The following is a 17790-nucleotide window of genomic DNA, read 5'->3' as shown; positions in this document are numbered from 1 at the left end:
TAATCATTGGACAGGGCTGCAGACTCACCAGCAGTTTGAAACTGACCTGGCTCTTTTGGGATCCAGCTCTGAAGATGAAAATAAAATGTGATTAGAAATAATTCATCTTCTGGAGGGGGAAAAAAAAAAGGAACAAGTAAAGTGAAAATAGCTTTCTTGTTCTGTCTTGGATAGTTCCAGTTTTAAAGCCCATATGTTGTTTGCTATAACTTCTTCGCCTCCCAGGGCCAATGCATTCCAAACGCTTCAGCTAGTGCACTGCACCGAGGAGCCTAGAAAGTTAGGGCTCATTTGTATCCGCAGTCTTTGTTCAAATATGGATTAATTTTGGTTAATTTCAGTAGGTGCACGTAAAGTAAAACGCACAGAACTGAAACCATTGAAATCAGGCCATTGTGTGATCATCTAAAAGCCTACTTTTCAAGCTCCTTTAAGTTTTATTTTTGAAATAAAAACAGTAAAAATGACTGTAAAAAGTTTCCAGAAGCGTTGACATCATGAGCAACTGCTAACCGAGGCTATTCCCAGAACAATAGCATGAATTTGGATATAATTCTAGAAAAGCTAACTGCCCTGCCGTGCCAGCTATAAATATTTCGTTCAGGAGGTAATTCCAGAAGGGTCCCGGGGTACATACATCGCTCTTGCCTCCACGGCCAGGTAACTGTGTAGATGGCTGTTGTGTTACTGTCACCTGGGCTAGCCTGGGACGGCAAGGGCAGTCTCTCGCCCTTCAGCAGCAGTCCTTCCACACTGTAGGTGAGCGTGTAAGGCCTCGAGTCGGCTGCTTTAAACAAGCAGTCCATGTGGGAGTGTTTAGAGAAAGAAGTTCCCAGACGTCACAGAACACAACAAGTGCCTACAGGGTTCATGAACGCAGTCTGGTAATGAATTGAGTACAAGTGTGACCAAGGTGTGTGTGTGTGTATTTGAAATTCTCCTTGGTAGAGCAAGACATTGTGCCAGTTGCAAATAGAGCCACCATTTCTGTCCTTCTCATCGACCAATCAGAGCAGATTGCGTATCTCCACCCAAACCATTTCCAGCGCAGCCCCTACCTGCAGTTTTTCAGTGCTGCTTACAAAAGTTCTTCTGCAGCCTTGCACTGCATAATAACGGAGCTCAAGGAAGGATCCTGCTCTGTTTCTTGTGCATGTTAGGTAAATGCAGTGCTTTTCATTATTTCAAACTCTGTAAGGCCATGACTGAGTGCCCAGAAAATGGACAAACAAGTATTCAACTGGCTGGATGAACCATGGCTTTCTGGCATTAAAAGTGCAATATTTATGAGTTAATTTAATCATAGAAGAAAATATTGAGTAGGTGACTGAGTAAAATGATGACTGTGTATTATGTTTTTGCCATGCAGCTGGATAAACATATTCAGCGACAGACCTTGGCAAGAACTGCAAAGATGCTCTTGACAATGGCATGAATAAATATTAGGTGCTGCCTCGAATTCACTGCATTTGAGGTCTTGAGCAAAGCCAGATGAGGTTCAGCAGGGAAACGGAGAAGAAGCCACGCATGCACACAGGGATTATGTAAACACTGGAGTCTTTCTCTGCTGCCTGGGAATTGCTTGAACATCCATTTTCATCTACATCACTGACAGTTTTCTTTTTAAAACTTACTATCTTTGCACTTCTAGGAGTGTACTTTAGCATGAAAAGCCAGCTTTTGGGAAGCCCATGGCAAATTTTTCAACAACATGGACATGGGGAGGAGAGAAATACTTTGCAGAGACTACAGAGAGCTGACAAAAAGAATGATTCTATTTTGTAGTGACCCAATCCAACCTATATAGAGCACTAAATTTAAAGAACTTCTTTAGATGGCTTCTTAAATTTCTTTAGAATATATCGCTTCTGATTCCAAGAAGAACCGTAAGGAAAAACAATGTTTTGAAAAGATATTTTGAAGGGAGGAGATCGGTCACATTAATGGCCCCTTCATGGAGCATTTGTAGCCAGTGCTGAAGGAAGCAGCGTGTGAGAGAGTGTTACAGAAATAGGTCATAGCGAGTTTTTCCCTGTAGAATTGTTGTTTCCCTGATAAAGAGAAGATCTTTTCCCCCAGTTTTGTTGAGATATAATTGACACATGAGATTGTATAAGCTTAAGGTGTGAGACATGTTGGTTTGAGATATTTCTTTTGGGAAAAGACCACCACCAGAGCACTGGTGAATACCTCTGTCCCTTCACATAATTGCCGTATTTTTTCTGTGGTGTCAGCATATGAGATCTATTCTCTAAGCAGCTTTCAGGTATACACTGCATATGGTTAATTACATTCACCAGGCTGAACGTTAGATCTCCCCAAGCTTACTCTTCTTGTAACTGCAGTTTTGTACCCTTTGGCCAACATTTCTGTATTTCCCCATGCCCTACCTAGCTCCTGGTAACCACCATTCTACTGCCTGTGTCGGTGACTTATTATTATTATTATTATTTTTTAAGATTCTGCATGTAAGTGATAGCTGGCAGTATTTGTCTTTCTCTGTTTGACTTATTTCGCTTAGAATAATGCCCTCAAGGTACATGCATGTTTTTGCGAAGGCAGGATTTCCTCCTTTCTCTTAGCTGAATAATATTCCATATATTAAGTATATATACATACACACACACACACACGTATATATGTATACGCACACACAGAGAACATCTTCCTTCCTACTTTGATGGACATTTAGGTTGTTTTCATGTCTTGGCTGTTGCGGATAATGCTGCAGTTGACATGGGAATGCTGATATCTTTCTGAGACCTTATTTTCATTTCCTTTGAATATATACCCTGCATTGCATTTGCTGGATCGTATGTAGTTCTATTCTTTATTTTTTGAGAAAACTCTATGCTGTTTTCCAAGTTTCTGTATTCATTTACATTCCCACTAATGGTACACAAAGATTCCCTTTTTGCCACACCCTCACCAACACTTGTTATTTCTTGTCTTTTTGATGCTGGTTATCTAAAGGTGTGGGGTGATAGCTCCTTGTAGTTTCCATTTGCATTTCCCTGATGATCAGTGATACTGAGCACTTTTCATGTGTCTATCTATTGGCTATTTGTATATCTTCTTTGGAAAACTATCTGTTCAGTTCCTCTGCCCATTTTAAATTAGATTTTTTTTTGTTTTGTTATTGAATTTTATGGGTTCTTTATATCTTTTGGATTTTAACCGCTTATCGGATATATGATTTGCCGATATTTTCTCCCATTTCATAGGCTGCCTTTTCATTTTGTTGGTTGTTTCTCTTGCTGTGCGGAAGCTGTATAGTTTGATGTAGTCCCAGTTTTAAGTTTTGCATTTGTTGCTTATACTTGTGGTGTCATATCTAAAAAATTATTGCCAGAACCAGTGTCAAAAAGGTTTTCCCCTGTGCTTTCCTCTAGGAGTTTTATGGTTTTCAGTTCTTCTGTTTTAAGTCTTTATTTCATTTTGAGTTAATCTTTGTGTGTGGTATAAGATAGGGGCCCAGTTTCATTCTCCTGCATGTGGTTATCTTAGCTTTCCCAGCACCCTTTATTAAAGAGACTCTGCTTTCCGCATTGAGTATTCTTGGCTCCCTTGTCAAATATCAGTTGACTTGCATGTAGGGGCTTATTTCGGGCTCTCTCTTCTATTCCATTGCTCTGTGTGCCTGTATTTTTGCAAGTGCCATACTGTTTTGATTACTAAAGCTTTGTAATCTAGTTTGAAATCAGGAAGCATGATGCCTTCAGCTTTGTTCTTCATACTTTGGGCGTTCAGGATTTTTTATGGTTTCACATGAGTTTCAGGATTGTTTTTTCTATTTCTTGAAAAATGTCAATAGATTTTTGATAGGGATTGCATTGAATTTATAGATGATTCTGGGTGGTATGAACGTTGTCTCTTATAGGCAACAGATAACTGGGTCTTGTTTTTTTTTTTGTTTGTTTGTTTGTTTTTTTTTCCCCTTCCAGCTCTTCTTTTTTTTTCCCCCATTTTATTTATTTTTTTCAGCGTAACAGTATTCATTCTTTTTGCACAACACCCAGTGCTCCATGCAAAACGTGCCCTCCCCATTACCCACCACCTGTTCCCCCAACCTCCCACCCCTGACCCTTCAAAACCCTCAGGTTGTTTTTCAGAGTCCATAGTCACTTATGGTTCGCCTCCCCTTCCAATTTTTTTTTTTTTTAATAAACATATAATGTATTTTTATCCCCAGGGGTACAGGTCTGTGAATCGCCAGGTTTACACACTTCACAGCACTCACGATAGCACTTACCCTCCCCAATGTCCATAGCCCCCTCCCCCTCTCCCAATCCCACCTCCCCCCAGCAACCCCCAGTTTGTTATGTGAGATTAAGAGTCATTTATGGTTTGTCTCCCTCCCAATCCCATCTTGTTTCATTTATTCTTCTCCTATCCCCCTACCCCCCCATGTTGCTTCTCCATGTCCTCATATCAGGGAGATCATATGATAGTTGTCTTTCTCCGATTGACTTATTTCACTAAGCATGATACGCTCTAGTTCCATCCACGTCGTCGCAAATGGCATGATTTCATTTCTTTTGATGGCTGCATAGTATTCCATTGTGTATATATACCACTTCTTCTTTATCCATTCATCTGTTGATGGACATCTAGGTTCTTTCCATAGTTTGGCTATTATAGACATTGCTGCTATAAACATTCGGGTACACGTGCCCCTTCGGATCACTATGTTTGTATCTTTAGGGTAAATACCCAGTAGTGCAATTGCTGGGTCATAGGGTAGTTCTATTTTCAACATTTTGAGGAACCTCCATGCTGTTTTCCAGAGTGGTTGCACCAGCTTGCATTCCCACCAACAGTGGAGGAGGGTTCCCCTTTCTCCACATCCTCTCCAGCATCTGTCATTTCCTGACTTGTTAATTTTAGCCATCCTGACTGGTGTGAGGTGATATCTCATTGTGGTTTTGATTTGTATTTCCCTGATGCCGAGTGACGTGGAGCACTTTTTCATGTGTCTGTTGGCCATCTGGATGTCTTCTTTGTAGAAATGTATGTTCATGTTCTCTGCCCATTTCTTGATTGGATTATTTGTTCTTTGGGTGTTGAGTTTGCTAAGTTCCTTATAGATTTTGGACACTAGCCCTTTATCTGATATGTCGTTTGCAAATATCTTCTCCCATTCTGTGAGTTGTCTTTTGGTTTTGTTAACTGTTTCCTTTGCTGTGCAAAAGCTTTTGATCTTGATGAAATCCCAATAGTTCATTTTTGCCCTTGCTTCCCTTGCCTTTGCCGTTGTTCCTAGGAAGATGTTGCTACGGCTGAGGTTGAAGAGGTTGCTGCCTGCATTCTCCTCAAGGATTTTGATGGATTCCTTTCTACATTGAGGTCCTTCATCCATTTGGAGTCTATTTTCGTGTGTGATGTAAGGAAGTGGTCCAATTTCATTTTTCTGCATGTGGCTGTCCAATTTTCCCAGCACCATTTATTGAAGAGGCTGTCTTTTTTCCATTGGACATTCTTTCCTGCTTTGTCGAAGATTAGTTGACCATAGAGTTGAGGGTCGATTTCTGGGCTCTCTATTCTGTTCCACTAATCTATGTGTCTGTTTTTGTGCCAGTACCATGCTGTCTTGATGATGACAGCTTTGTAATAGAGCTTGAAGTCCGGAATTGTGATGCCACCAACTTTGGCTTTCTTTTTCAATATTCCTTTGGCTATTCGAGGTCTTTTCTGGTTCCATATAAATTTTAGGATTATTTGTTCCATTTCTTTGAAAAAAATGGATGGTATTTTGATAGGGATTGCATTAAATGTGTAGATTGCTTTAGGTAGCAGAGACATTTTCACAATATTTATTCTTCCAATCCAGGAGCATGGAACATTTTTCCATTTTTTGTGTCTTCCTCAATTTCTTTCATGAGTACTTTATAATTTTCTGTGTCTAGATTCTTAGCCTCTTTGGTTAGGTTTATTCCTAGGTATCTTATAGTTTTGGGTACAATTGTGAATGGGATTGACTCCTTAATTTCTCTTTCTTCAGTCTTGTTGTTGGTGTACAGAAATGCAACTGATTTCTGTGCATTGATTTTATATCCTGACACTTTACTGAATTCCTGTACAAGTTCTAGCAGTTTTAGAGTGGAGTCTTTTGGGTTTTCCACATATAGTATCATATCATCTGCGAAGAGTGATAGTTTGACTTCTTCTTTACCAATTTGGATGCCTTTAATTTCTTTTTGTTGTCTGATTGCTGAGGCTAGGACTTCTAGTACTATGTTGAATAGCAGTGGTGATAATGGACACCCCTGCCGTGTTCCTGACCTTAACGGAAAAGCTTTCAGTTTTTCTCCATTGAGAATGATATTTGTGGTGGGTTTTTCATAGATGGCTTTGATAATATTGAGGTATGTGCCCTCTATCCCCACACTTTGAAGAGTTTTGATCAGGAAGGGATGCTGTACTTTGTCAAATGCTTTTTCAGCATCTATTGAGAGTATCATATGGTTCTTGTTCTTTCTTTTATTAATGTGTTCTATCACATTGATTGATTTGCGGATGTTGAACCAACCCTGCAGCCCTGGAATAAATCCCACTTGATCGTGGTGAATAATCCTTTTAATGTACTGTTGAATCCTATTGGCTAGTATTTTGGTGAGAATTTTTGCATCTGTGTTCATCAAGGATATTGGTCTGTAGTTCTCTTTTTTGGTGGGATCCTTGTCTGGTTTTGGGATCAAGGTGATGCTGGCCTCATAAAATGAGTTTGGAAGTTTTCCTTCCATTTCTATTTTTTGGAACAGTTTCAGGAGAATAGGAATGAGTTCTTCTTTAAATGTTTGGTAGAATTCCCCTGGGAAGCCGTCTGGCCCTGGGCTTTTGTTTGTTTGGAGATTTTTGATGACTGTTTCAATCTCCTTACTGGTTATGGGCCTGTTCAGGTTTTCTATTTCTTCCTGGTTCAGTTGTGGTAGTTTATATGTCTCTAGGAATGCATCCATTTCTTCCAGATTGTCAAATTTGTTGGCGTAGAGTTGCTCATAGTATGTTCTTATAATTGTCTGTATTTCTTTGGTGTTAGTTGTGATCTCTCCTCTTTCATTCATGATTTTATTTATTTGGGTCCTTTCTCTTTTCTTTTTGATGAGTCTGGCCAAGGGTTTATCAATCTTATTGATTCTTTCAAAGAACCAGCTCCTAGTTTCATTGATTTTTTCTATTGTTTTTTTGGTTTCTATTTCATTGATTTCTGCTCTGATCTTTATGATTTCTCTTCTCCTGCTGGGTTTAGGGTTTCTTTCTTGTTCTTTCTCCAGCTCCTTTACGTGTAGGGTTAGGTTGTGTACTTGAGACCTTTCTTGTTTCTTGAGAAAGGCTTGTACCACTATATATTTTCCTCTCAGGACTGCCTTTGCTGTGTCCCACAGATTTTGAACTGTTGTGTTTTCATTATCATTTGTTTCCATGAAATTTTTTCAATTCTTCTTTAATTTCCTGGTTAACCCATTCATTCTTTAGAAGGATGCTGTTTAGTCTCCATGTATTTGGGTTCTTTCCAGCTTTCCTCTTGTGATTGAGTTCTAGCTTCAGAGCATTGTGATCTGAAAATATGCAGGGAATAATCCTAATCTTTTGATACCGGTTGAGACCTGATTTGTGACCCAGGATGTGATCTATTCTGGAGAAGGTTCCATGTGCACTAGAGAAGAATGTGTATTCTGTTGCTTTGGGAGGAAATGTTCTGAATATATCTGTGATGTCCATCTGGTCCAGTGTGTTATTTAAGGCCTTTATTTCCTTGTTGATCTTTGGCTTGGATGATCTGTCCATTTCAGTGAGGGGAGTGTTAAAGTCCCCTACTATTATTGTATTATTATTGATGTGTTTCTTTGATTTTGTTATTAATTGGTTGATATAATTGGCTGCTCCCACGTTAGGGGCATAGATATTTAAAATTGTTAGATCTTCTTGTTGGACAGACCCTTTGAGTAGGATATAGTGTCCTTCCTCATCTCTTATTATAGTCTTTGGCTTGAAATCTAATTGATCTGATATAAGGATTGCCACCCCAGCTTTCTTCTGATGCCCATTAGCATGGTAAATTGTTTTCCACCCCCTCACTTTAAATCTGGAGGTGTCTTCGCGTCTAAAATGAGTTTCTTGTAGGCAACATACTGATGGGTTTTGTTTTTTTATCCATTCTGATACCCTGTGTCTTTTGATTGGGGCATTTAGCCCATTAACATTCAGGGTAACTATTGAGAGATATGAATTTAGTGCCATTATTAGCCTGTAAGGTGACTGTTACTGTATATTGTCTCTGTACCTTTCTGATCTACTACTTTTAGGCTCTCTCTTTGCTTAGAGGACCCCTTTCAATATTTCCTGTAGAGCTGGTTTGGTGTTTGCAAATTCTTTCAGTTTTTGTTTGTCCTGGAAGCTTTTTATCTCTCCTTCTATTTTCAATGATAGCCTAGCTGGATAGAGTATTCTTGGCTGCATGTTTTTCTCGTTGAGTGCTCTGAATATATCATGCCAGCTCTTTCTGGCCTGCCAGGTCTCTGTGGATAAGTCTGCTGCCAATCTAATATTTTTACCATTGTATGTTACAGACTTCTTTTCTCGGGCTGCTTTCAGGATTTTCTCTTTGTCACTAAGACTTGTAAATTTTACTATTAGATGACGGGGTGTGGACCTATTCTTGTTGACTTTGAGGGGGGTTCTCTGCATCTCCTGGATTTTGATGCTTGTTCCCTTTGCCATATTAGGGAAATTCTCTCCAATGATTCTCTCCAATAGACCTTCTGCTCCCCTCTCTGTTTCTTCTTCTTCTGGAATCCCAATTATTCTAATGTTGTTTCGTCTTATGGTGTCACTTATCTCACTTATCTCTCGAATTCTCCCCTCATGGTCCAGTAGCTGTTTGTCCCTCTTTTGCTCGGCTTCCTTATTCTCTGTCATTTGGTCTTCTATATCACTAATTCTTTCTTCTGCCTCATTTATCCTAGCAGTGAGAGCCTCCATTTTTGATTGCACCTCATTAATAGCTTTTTTTATTTCAACTTGATTAGATTTTATTTCTTTAATTTCTCCAGAAAGGGCTTTAATATCTCCAGAGAGGGTTTCTCTAATATCTTCCATGCCTTTTTCGAGCCCGGCTAGAATGTTCAGAATCGTCATTCTGAACTCTTGATCTGACATATTACCAATGTCTGTGTTGATTAAGTCCCTAGCCTTCGGTACTGTCTCTTGTTCTTTTGTTTGTGGTGATTTTTTCCACCTTGTCATTTTGTCCAGATAAGAGGATATGAAGGAGCAAATAAACTACTAAAAGGGTGGCAAAGACCCCAGAAAAATGCGCTGTAACCAAATCAGAAGAGACCCCTAATTGTGGTGGGGAGAAAGGGGATAAAAACAGGTTCTGAAAAAAAAAGAAAAGAAAAAAAAAAGGAAAAAAAAAGAAAAAAATTTAAAAAATAAAACAAATAAAAAATATAAAAAAGAAAGAAAAAATATATATATTTAGATGAACTAGTCAAAAAACGTTAAAAAAGAAAAGGGTAAAAGTTTTAAAAAATTTAGCAGAAGAAGAAAAAAGAAAAAAGAAAAAAAAACTGAAAAAAGAAAAAAAAATTGAAGTAGCCACAAGACTAAAGAATCATGGGGAGAAAGCCATGAGTTCCGTGCTTTGCTTTCTCCTCCTCTGGAATTGCTCTGCTGTCTTAGGAATTGAACCTGCTTTCTCCTTGATAGATGAACTTCGTCCTGGCTGGATATTTTGTTGATCTTCTGGGGGAGGGGCCTGTTGTAGTGACTCTCAAGTGTCTTTGCCCGAGGCGGGATTGCACCGCCCTTACCGGTGGCCGGACTAAGTAATCGGCTCGGGTTCGCTTTTGGGAGCTTCTGTTCCCTGAACGTTTTCCGTAGAGTTCCGGAGGACGGGAATGAAAATGGCGGCCTCCTAGTCTCCGGCCTGGAGGAGCCGAGAGCCTGGGGCCCCACTCCTCAGTGCGCCCCCAGAGGACAGCACCCAATCACTCCCGTATCCCCAGCCTCTAGCCGCGCTCCGAGCTCACCCAGCCCGCGACCAGTTCAAGGTAACCCCAAGCTGAGAGTTCAGTCCTCGGCTCTGTCTCTGCAGCCGGCTTCTCCGTTCTAATACCTGTGAGCTCTCCGACACTCTGACACCCCCGATCCTTCTGTGACCCTGCGGGGCCTGGGGCCACGCTGGCCCCGCGTGGGCTTCACCCTGGTTTAGCCTCTGGAGCAATGTCCCTCAGTGGAACAGACTTTTAAAAGTCCTGATTTTGTGCTCCGTTGCTCCGCCGCTTGCCGGGAGCCGGCCCCTCCCCCCGCGGTCTATCTTCCCGTCGTTTTAGATTCACTTCTCCGCCAGTCCTACCTTTCAGAAAGTGGTTGATTTTCTGTTTCTAGAGTTGCTGTTCTTCTTCTCTTCGCTCTCCCGTTGGATTGTAGGTGTTTGCAATGTTTAGATAAGCTATCGAGCTGATCTCCTGCTACCTGATGTAGTCTCAGGCTGCTACTTCTCCGCCATCTTGACTCCTCCCCCCTGGGTCTTGTTTTTTTAATCCATCCAGCTACTCTTTGCCTTTTGATTGGAAAATTTAATTCATTTACATTAGAATACTTATTGATATGTAAGGACTTATTAATGCTGTCTTACTGTTTTCTGGTTGCTTTTTAGTCCCTTTGTTCCTTTCTTCCTTCCTTGCGGCCTTCCTTTGTGAACTGATGATTTTGCATAGTGGACTGCTTTGATTCCCTTCTCTTTATCTTTTGTGAAGATACTGGAGTCTTTTGCTTGGTGGTTATCACGAGGCTTGCATAAAACATTTTCTAGATATAACATTAACAACCAAACTTGGATTGCATGCAAGAACTCTACCCTTTTACATTTCTGATGTCACAATTTACCTCTTTTTATATGGTGCATTCATTATCAAATTATTGTAGTTATAGTTATTTTTAATACTCTTGCCCTTTAAGAAAATTTCTGACTGGGGTCTTTGCTTCTCATTTTCTGGAGCACACACACTGTGTCTAGAACAACAACAGAAGAACTATGGTATCTGGGCCACAGTGTACGTGCCACAGACTTCTGCTAAATCTTTAATTTCCTAGATTGCTTTTTATTCTTTGGTCATCTTAGCATTAAAATATGAGGACAGAATGCATCAGAGAGGCTAGCAAAGCCTATGAGAAAAGAGCCCCTAAATGGGTGTGGGTATTCCAGATCCTAGTCTTGTCGTGTGACACTGGGCAAGTCACTTTGCTTCTCTGTACCTCAATTTTTTCAATCTGTAAAATTATAAGAACATTTTCTTGCCCAGCTTTCAGAGTCTGATTGTGAAAGAAAAGTTTCATTTGTTATTAAATCACCATGCATTTAATTGGAACTCTGATTTATTCCTGAAAGGATTTCAGTTGCACTTAGAGAAGTTAAAATACAAACTTAAGGTAGGATAATGACAGGGTGCCTGGGTGGCTCAGTCTGTGAAGCATCTGACTCTTGGTTTCAGCTCAGGTCATGATCTCTTGGTGGTGAGATCCAGCCGCACCGCCGGCTCCAGCTCGGTGTTGAGTCTGCTGCTGATTCTGTCTCTCCCTCTGCCTCTCCCCCACTGCCTCTCCCCCTCTGTTCCTTCCCACCCCTGCTCATGCATTCTCTCTCTCTCTCTCTCTCTAAAATAAATAAATAAAATCTCGAAGAAAAAAAAAGATACGACCATGACTACAACTAATACTTCTCAATATAGGGGGCGCCTGGGTGGCTCAGTGGGTTGGGCCTCTGCCTTCAGCTCAGGTCATGATCTCAGGGTCCTGGGATCGAGCCCCGTATCGGGCTCTCTGCTTGGCAGGGAGCCTGCTTCCTCCCCTCTCTGGCTGCTGCTCTGCCTACTTGTAATCTCTCTCTCTCTCTCTCAATCTGTAAAAAAGAAAAAAAAAAAATTAAATACTTCTCAATATAGTCAAGCAAATATGGTGACTCACAAACTTAATTTTTCCTTATTTTCTTTTGAAGAAACCTCTCAAAATCTAACTTTTAAAAAAAGATTTATTTATTTAGTTTAGAGAGAGGGAGAGTGCACTCAAGTGGGAGGGAGGGGGAAAGGGAGTGGGAGAGAAGCAGACTCCCTGCTAAGTGCAGAGCCCAATGCAGGGCTTGATCCTAAAACCCTGAGATCCTGACCTGAGCCAAAATAGGAGTCAGATGCTTAACTGACTGAGTCACCCAAGTTCCCCTCAAAATCTTATTTTTAAAAGGAAATCTAGCTCATCTCCCAACTGCTCTGTCTTCCTTCCCTTCTTAATGGGACACATTCTGCTTTGATGTGCATTTACAAATAGATGACTGGAGTGCTTGATCCGCGTGGGGGAATTAGAAATAGCAAGAGGGGTGTTTGAACATGAAATTACCATAATTTGTTAATGGTTTGGATTTGGGAAAGTGAGAGAATAAAATGTCAAAAGATGACTCCCAGACTTATACAGATATTGAGAGAAGAAAGATTCGGAGGAATAGTTGGGAATTCAGTTTGGGATATGGTAAATCCAGGAAAAGACCGTAAAGGTATCTGCGATGGTAAAAGAGCACTGAGCTTAAAGGCAGATGACTTCAGTTAGGGTCCTGCCTCTGTTCCAGTATGTATGAATGTGGGGACAAAGACTTACTCTTCCTGAGTTTTGGTGTCCTTATATAAAGTGGACATATTAATATCTTTCTCATTACTTTGCTGGGAAGGTAAAATGACAATTTTTTAAAAATGCTTTATTTTTTTTTTAAGTAATCTTTACACCCAACTCAGGACTTGAACTCATGGCCCCGAGATTAAAAGTCACTCATTCCACCAACTGAACCAGCCAGGCACCCCAGCGATTTTTTGAGGGCATTTTATAAGGAACTGCCCTATTTCTTGTTACTATAGAGACATAAGAAATAACACAATGAAACAAGTTTGGACTTTTTCCCCTGGAAACATCCCCACTAAGTAACAGATACCTTTTTCTTCTTGTCTTTTCACTAACTCATATTTTATCTTTCACTGAGCTGCCTTGGAGGCCCACTTTTTCTCTTCTCTACCTTCAGGAGGATGCCTACACCCATGACCTCATCTTGAAGGGCAAAAGGAATTAATGTGGAGAAGAGTCTCTTGAGATTCATGTTAACTAGGGGCAGGAATCATGGCTCTGGAATGCTATGGGCTTCCCGTGAATATTAATTGATTGGGCTTCAGCATTACCACTTAGGTTTTAAACTGTGAGAAGAAGAAGAGGTTTTAGTCAGTCAGGAGAAAACATCTCCATGCCTGCTCATGTTGGGTTGGGAACATCCATTAACCCTGCAAAGTCAAGCCTCAGGTTATCCCTAAAACCCAAGGAAGGACAAAGGCCATGGAAACATGAAGGAGAAGCTAATGTTTCCCCTGCTTAAGTTTCCTCAGGGTGAACTCCTTCATCCTTCCCTACAATGATGTACTGAAAATCTGTGTGTGGTTAACTTATTTTGACCACTCAAAAGCCAAATAGTGAATCTGGCTGCCAACAGCAGTGGGATATCTTTGGATATAGCAGAGATCACAGGAGAGGGCAGAATTTACCTGCCTAACACAGAGTCTAAGAAGGCTCATACTTCAAGGGCAAATAGATTCCATTTGTGGAATACAGATTTCATAAAATTTGAACATTTATTAAACCTCAACAAGGGGTAAGGAGTATTGAAATATCTAAACTGTGCCTCAGTCTTACAACCTATCTGTGGGGAGAAAACTAGTAAATGAAAGACTTGGTACTAAATAACATCTCTGTACAGTGAAGCAAGTTTTGTGGTGTTGTTGTCTTTGCCTCTTACATGTATTTTGTGAATCTCTGTTTCCTGCCCGAGAATTTCCAAGTGCAACAACAAAAAATAAAAACAGAGGTCCAAATATCTCCATATTTTCCAAGATGGAATGCTGTTTCTGTTAAAAAAAAATTTCCAGCTGAGCTCTATGGCTAGTATCTGGACATGAAATTCTTATTTCCTGGGTGTTTTAATAAGTGTCTCTAGTATATTAGGAATGATGTCTTGAAATAATGGAATAAGAGGTCAGTCATTAGCAGATTTTCAGATCCATGCAAACTGGCTTGAGGCTATGCTTTCCAGTATACGTGTATAGGGAGGTGTGCATATATGTCACTCCAAAGAGAAGAACCACTTGTCATCTGGTATTCGTAGAGCATTTAGGACAGCAGCTGCACCACTACTTACATAGTGGTATTTACATAAGTCCTATGTAAGTCTTGACTGCTGCTGCTTCAACGACTAGCATTTCAACACCATTAACTGTTGGAAAGACTAGGTTTATGCTGTGACCAGGGGTCAGCTGGGCTGGTTTCATGAGATCTACCAACCCCTGGTGCTTCTCACCCATGAGTGACCCTTTGCCTCTTTGGGAAGACCATCTTTCTAGGTCCACATTTTTGCCATTGGCTGACTCTTGGGAACTGTCAGAGTGCCAAGGGAAGCTTGGGGATGTGGCAAGTGTGGGGGCCATCGCTCTAAGGCAGTGCTTCTCAAATTATGTAGAGTGAAAGAGAAGTTGTTTTTTTTAAAATTTGCAATCTGTCACAGCCTGATATTTTGGAAGGGGCAATTAAAGTAACTAAAAATGGAATAAAAAAACCAATACACACAAAACCCAAGTCCCATTTTTTTATTAGATTCAACAGACATAAACTCATCCTGACAAATGGATTTCAACATTTTAAATGCTTTCTCTCAATTCTATGCTTGTCTCCTCTCTGAATGGTAACCAAGATTACAACAGCGGGCCCCGTTTTGAATAGCAATATCTTAAAAGACAGTGAGGAACCCCCAAAGGCCTGTCATTTTCCTGCTGGTCTCCTTTTGTGGAGCTCAGAGGGCTCTCACCGCAGCAGAGGACACTACAGGTCCATAGGCCTTCAGCCTCAGCTTCACTGGAATGAAGCTGGTGCATACAAGGTGACCGGGAGAGGCCATCAGGGGAAGCTGGGTTCTGCTGGGTGCTGGCCATTGTCTCAGCAGGGGATGTATGCACAGCTAAGCGGTGGGCTGTTTAATGCAGATGCACAGGTGTGGGAACAGTCTGTGATAGGCAGGTTTATGGCATATAAACACATTGTATGATATACTGTAATCAACTCTATAAACAACTTTAAAATTGTCTATACTTCATATTTCCAGCATTTGGTTTTGTTAATCGTATGTCTTCCTGACAGCAATTAAATAACCTTGAGAGGAAATGTACACCTGCTGTCTCCCTTGGGGAAACTATATCTCTTTGGTGAATGACATAAGTTCTCTTTAAAGCATAACTGAAGACAGAATTGAATTTGGAGATATGTCTCCTTTCTCTCCTGTTTTCTCTTTAGTTGAAATGGAGGGCTTGGTGTGATAGAGCTGGTCTTTTTCTGGATCCCTAGTCTAAGATTATACTTAAACCAAAACGTTTCACTGAGGGGCTAATTAAAGAGAAGAGCCAAATGAGGTTGAGACGAGTTTGGCAGCGAGGAGGTCCCACATTCACCTCCTTGGCCTGCACCCCCACTCTTCCCAACCTCTCTACCCCAAGGCTCTCCATTCTGTCAGATTTCCTTCTGGGAACACCAGATTAATCCTGTTTTCTTTCAAACAAAAGAGAACATAACAAAGCATTTGCTTTGCTTGGGTCAGGTTCCACACAAAGTCCACTCATTAGGACTGATGAATTAAAAGTCTCTCTTAATTGACAGATGTCGGGCCAGGGGGGATCTTGGGGGCTCAGTGTGGGCTGGGCACCACTACAGCCTGAAGTGGCCAAGTCTTGACTCTGGATCAGTTGGGTGACGCAGAGTTTGGGGAGTTAGTGCCCCAGAGGCATGTTCTCCAGCTGGCCTGGGGCAGTGAGTGGGATGGGTACACTGGATGGGTGAGGAGCCACCCCAGGCGCAATAACTACCAGGCTCCTCGGACTTAGGGCCACAGTTCCCCTTGTAACTCTTCCACCCCCATGAGTGGGCTGAACTCCTTTAAACCATGTAGCCAGTAGGTAGTCCTGACCACAAATTATCACAAAGCCTTCACCAACTGGCCAAGGCCTGTGTCTTGGAGACTGAGGACCAGGGACGCCATCCCCATCATGTTCTGCTGAGTTGATGAGTAGGGAACAGCTGTTCAGAAGAGGAACATGTGCTCTGGAGTCTTTCACTCACTCTTAGAATGGCTCCATCAACTGTCTACTTGATATGAAAAATGGTTTCAAAACACAGTGTTTTGTCAGTGTGAAAACAATGCCAGAGCTATTTGACCTTGTTAACAGGGCCCTGACCTGTTGATCTGATGGAGAATGAGAATGTCCTGATACTTTTTGGAACTCTAGAAATTTTCTTTCTTGGATCTTCAGGGGTAGCTCTTTAAGGGATGAAGGGAAATGACCTCTGGGGTTGGAAGTGTTCCTGTTACCATGGATGACACTACAACTGTCAAGGCAAATTCAAGCCAGGGAGGTCACTAGATCACAGGTGGGAGATATGCACCACATCCACAAGGCATCCTGGGATTATCAATGGGGACAGAGCCTTGTCTGACATTGCAAGGGAATCTGAAATCATTTCAGAACTGATTTAGACAGTAGGTTTGGGAGGCAACTATCTTCTCAATGTTGAACCCACTAAATATGGACTGGTTGTTCCCATGTTCCAAGAAAGCTTCTTGGTGCTGGGAAGTGGTTGAGCATAAATGGGGAGGCTGTCTATGCATCTAAACCATGGAGGGTTCAATGGGAAAAGAACATAGTATCTATGGTATACCTTAAAATGATCAGCTATGTATGCCATTTTACTGAACTGGTCAAAAAATGGAGTCTTAACCCCCCATAATTATCTTGACTACAAAGGTAGGCATGCTGGGAATCCAAGAAGATCAAGGTGGCCTACAGATCTGGATAAAATTGTCCTCATTTCTCTGACCTCACCACCTGCTCTCCCAGCTGAGTTTGCTTAGACTGTGAAGCTGATGATAATTGAAGTTCAAGAGAAAAAGGACACTGCCTGGTGTTGGCTGCTTTGATTTTCCTTGTATAGTACCATCATTGTAATAAACCAACTTCTCTTCCCTACCCAGAGATGGCTTTTCCAACACATTTCAATCAAAGGAACTGAGCGCATTACACCAAGTCTCAATGAACCAAGGATCTGAGCACCATTGATAGTATGCCTCATTCTGGGAAGCAAAAGAGAAGACTGAACAATTAGGCTCTGAGTTCATCCATTCCTACCTTTGGAAATTATCTACAGTGGGAACTTCCCTCAATTATCTGTTTGATAAGCCTACTTGCTTACTCTAGGACTTTAGTTTGAGAATAAGTGAAGTCACCTTGTTGCCTATGAGAGGGTCTGGCAAGTTTGGCAAACTCAACCATATGCTATTTATTTAATGTCAATTGTCAACCAGCCTCTTCCCCCCAACAAGTGCAGGAGAGCCTAGAAGGGAAGGAAAAGGCTTCTAGGCTGCTAATGTTCAATCTTCAGAAGTTTCTGAAGAAAACTAGCAGCTCTCAATTTCAGTCTGTTTACAGGGATACTATTTTTAAAAATGGATGTGATTCTATTCTGCCTTCTAAAATATGATCAAGAGGCGCCTGGGTGGCTCAGTGAGTTAAGCCTCTGCCTTCGGCTCAGGTCATGATCTCGGGATTCTGGGATCAAGGCCCGCATCAGGCTCTCTGCTCAGCGTGGAGCCTTCTTCCCCCTCTCTCTCTCTGCCTGTCTCTCTGCCTACTTGCGATCTCTGTCTGTCAAAAAAAAAAAAAA

The 17790-nt window shown here is 41.3% G+C and overlaps 1 pseudogene; it reads left to right on the top strand.

Moving 5' to 3' along the window:
• The first annotated feature begins 15985 nt into the window (after positions 1 to 15985).
• Positions 15986 to 17047, top strand: LOC123950428 (annotated as a pseudogene).
• The last annotated feature ends 743 nt before the right edge of the window (positions 17048 to 17790 follow it).

This window comes from Meles meles, chromosome 9 (assembly GCF_922984935.1).
Source record: "Meles meles chromosome 9, mMelMel3.1 paternal haplotype, whole genome shotgun sequence".
Taxonomy (NCBI): Eukaryota; Metazoa; Chordata; class Mammalia; order Carnivora; family Mustelidae; genus Meles; species Meles meles.
The sequence above is the reverse complement of the archived record's forward strand: the minus strand, read 5'-3'. Positions and strand labels throughout refer to the sequence as shown.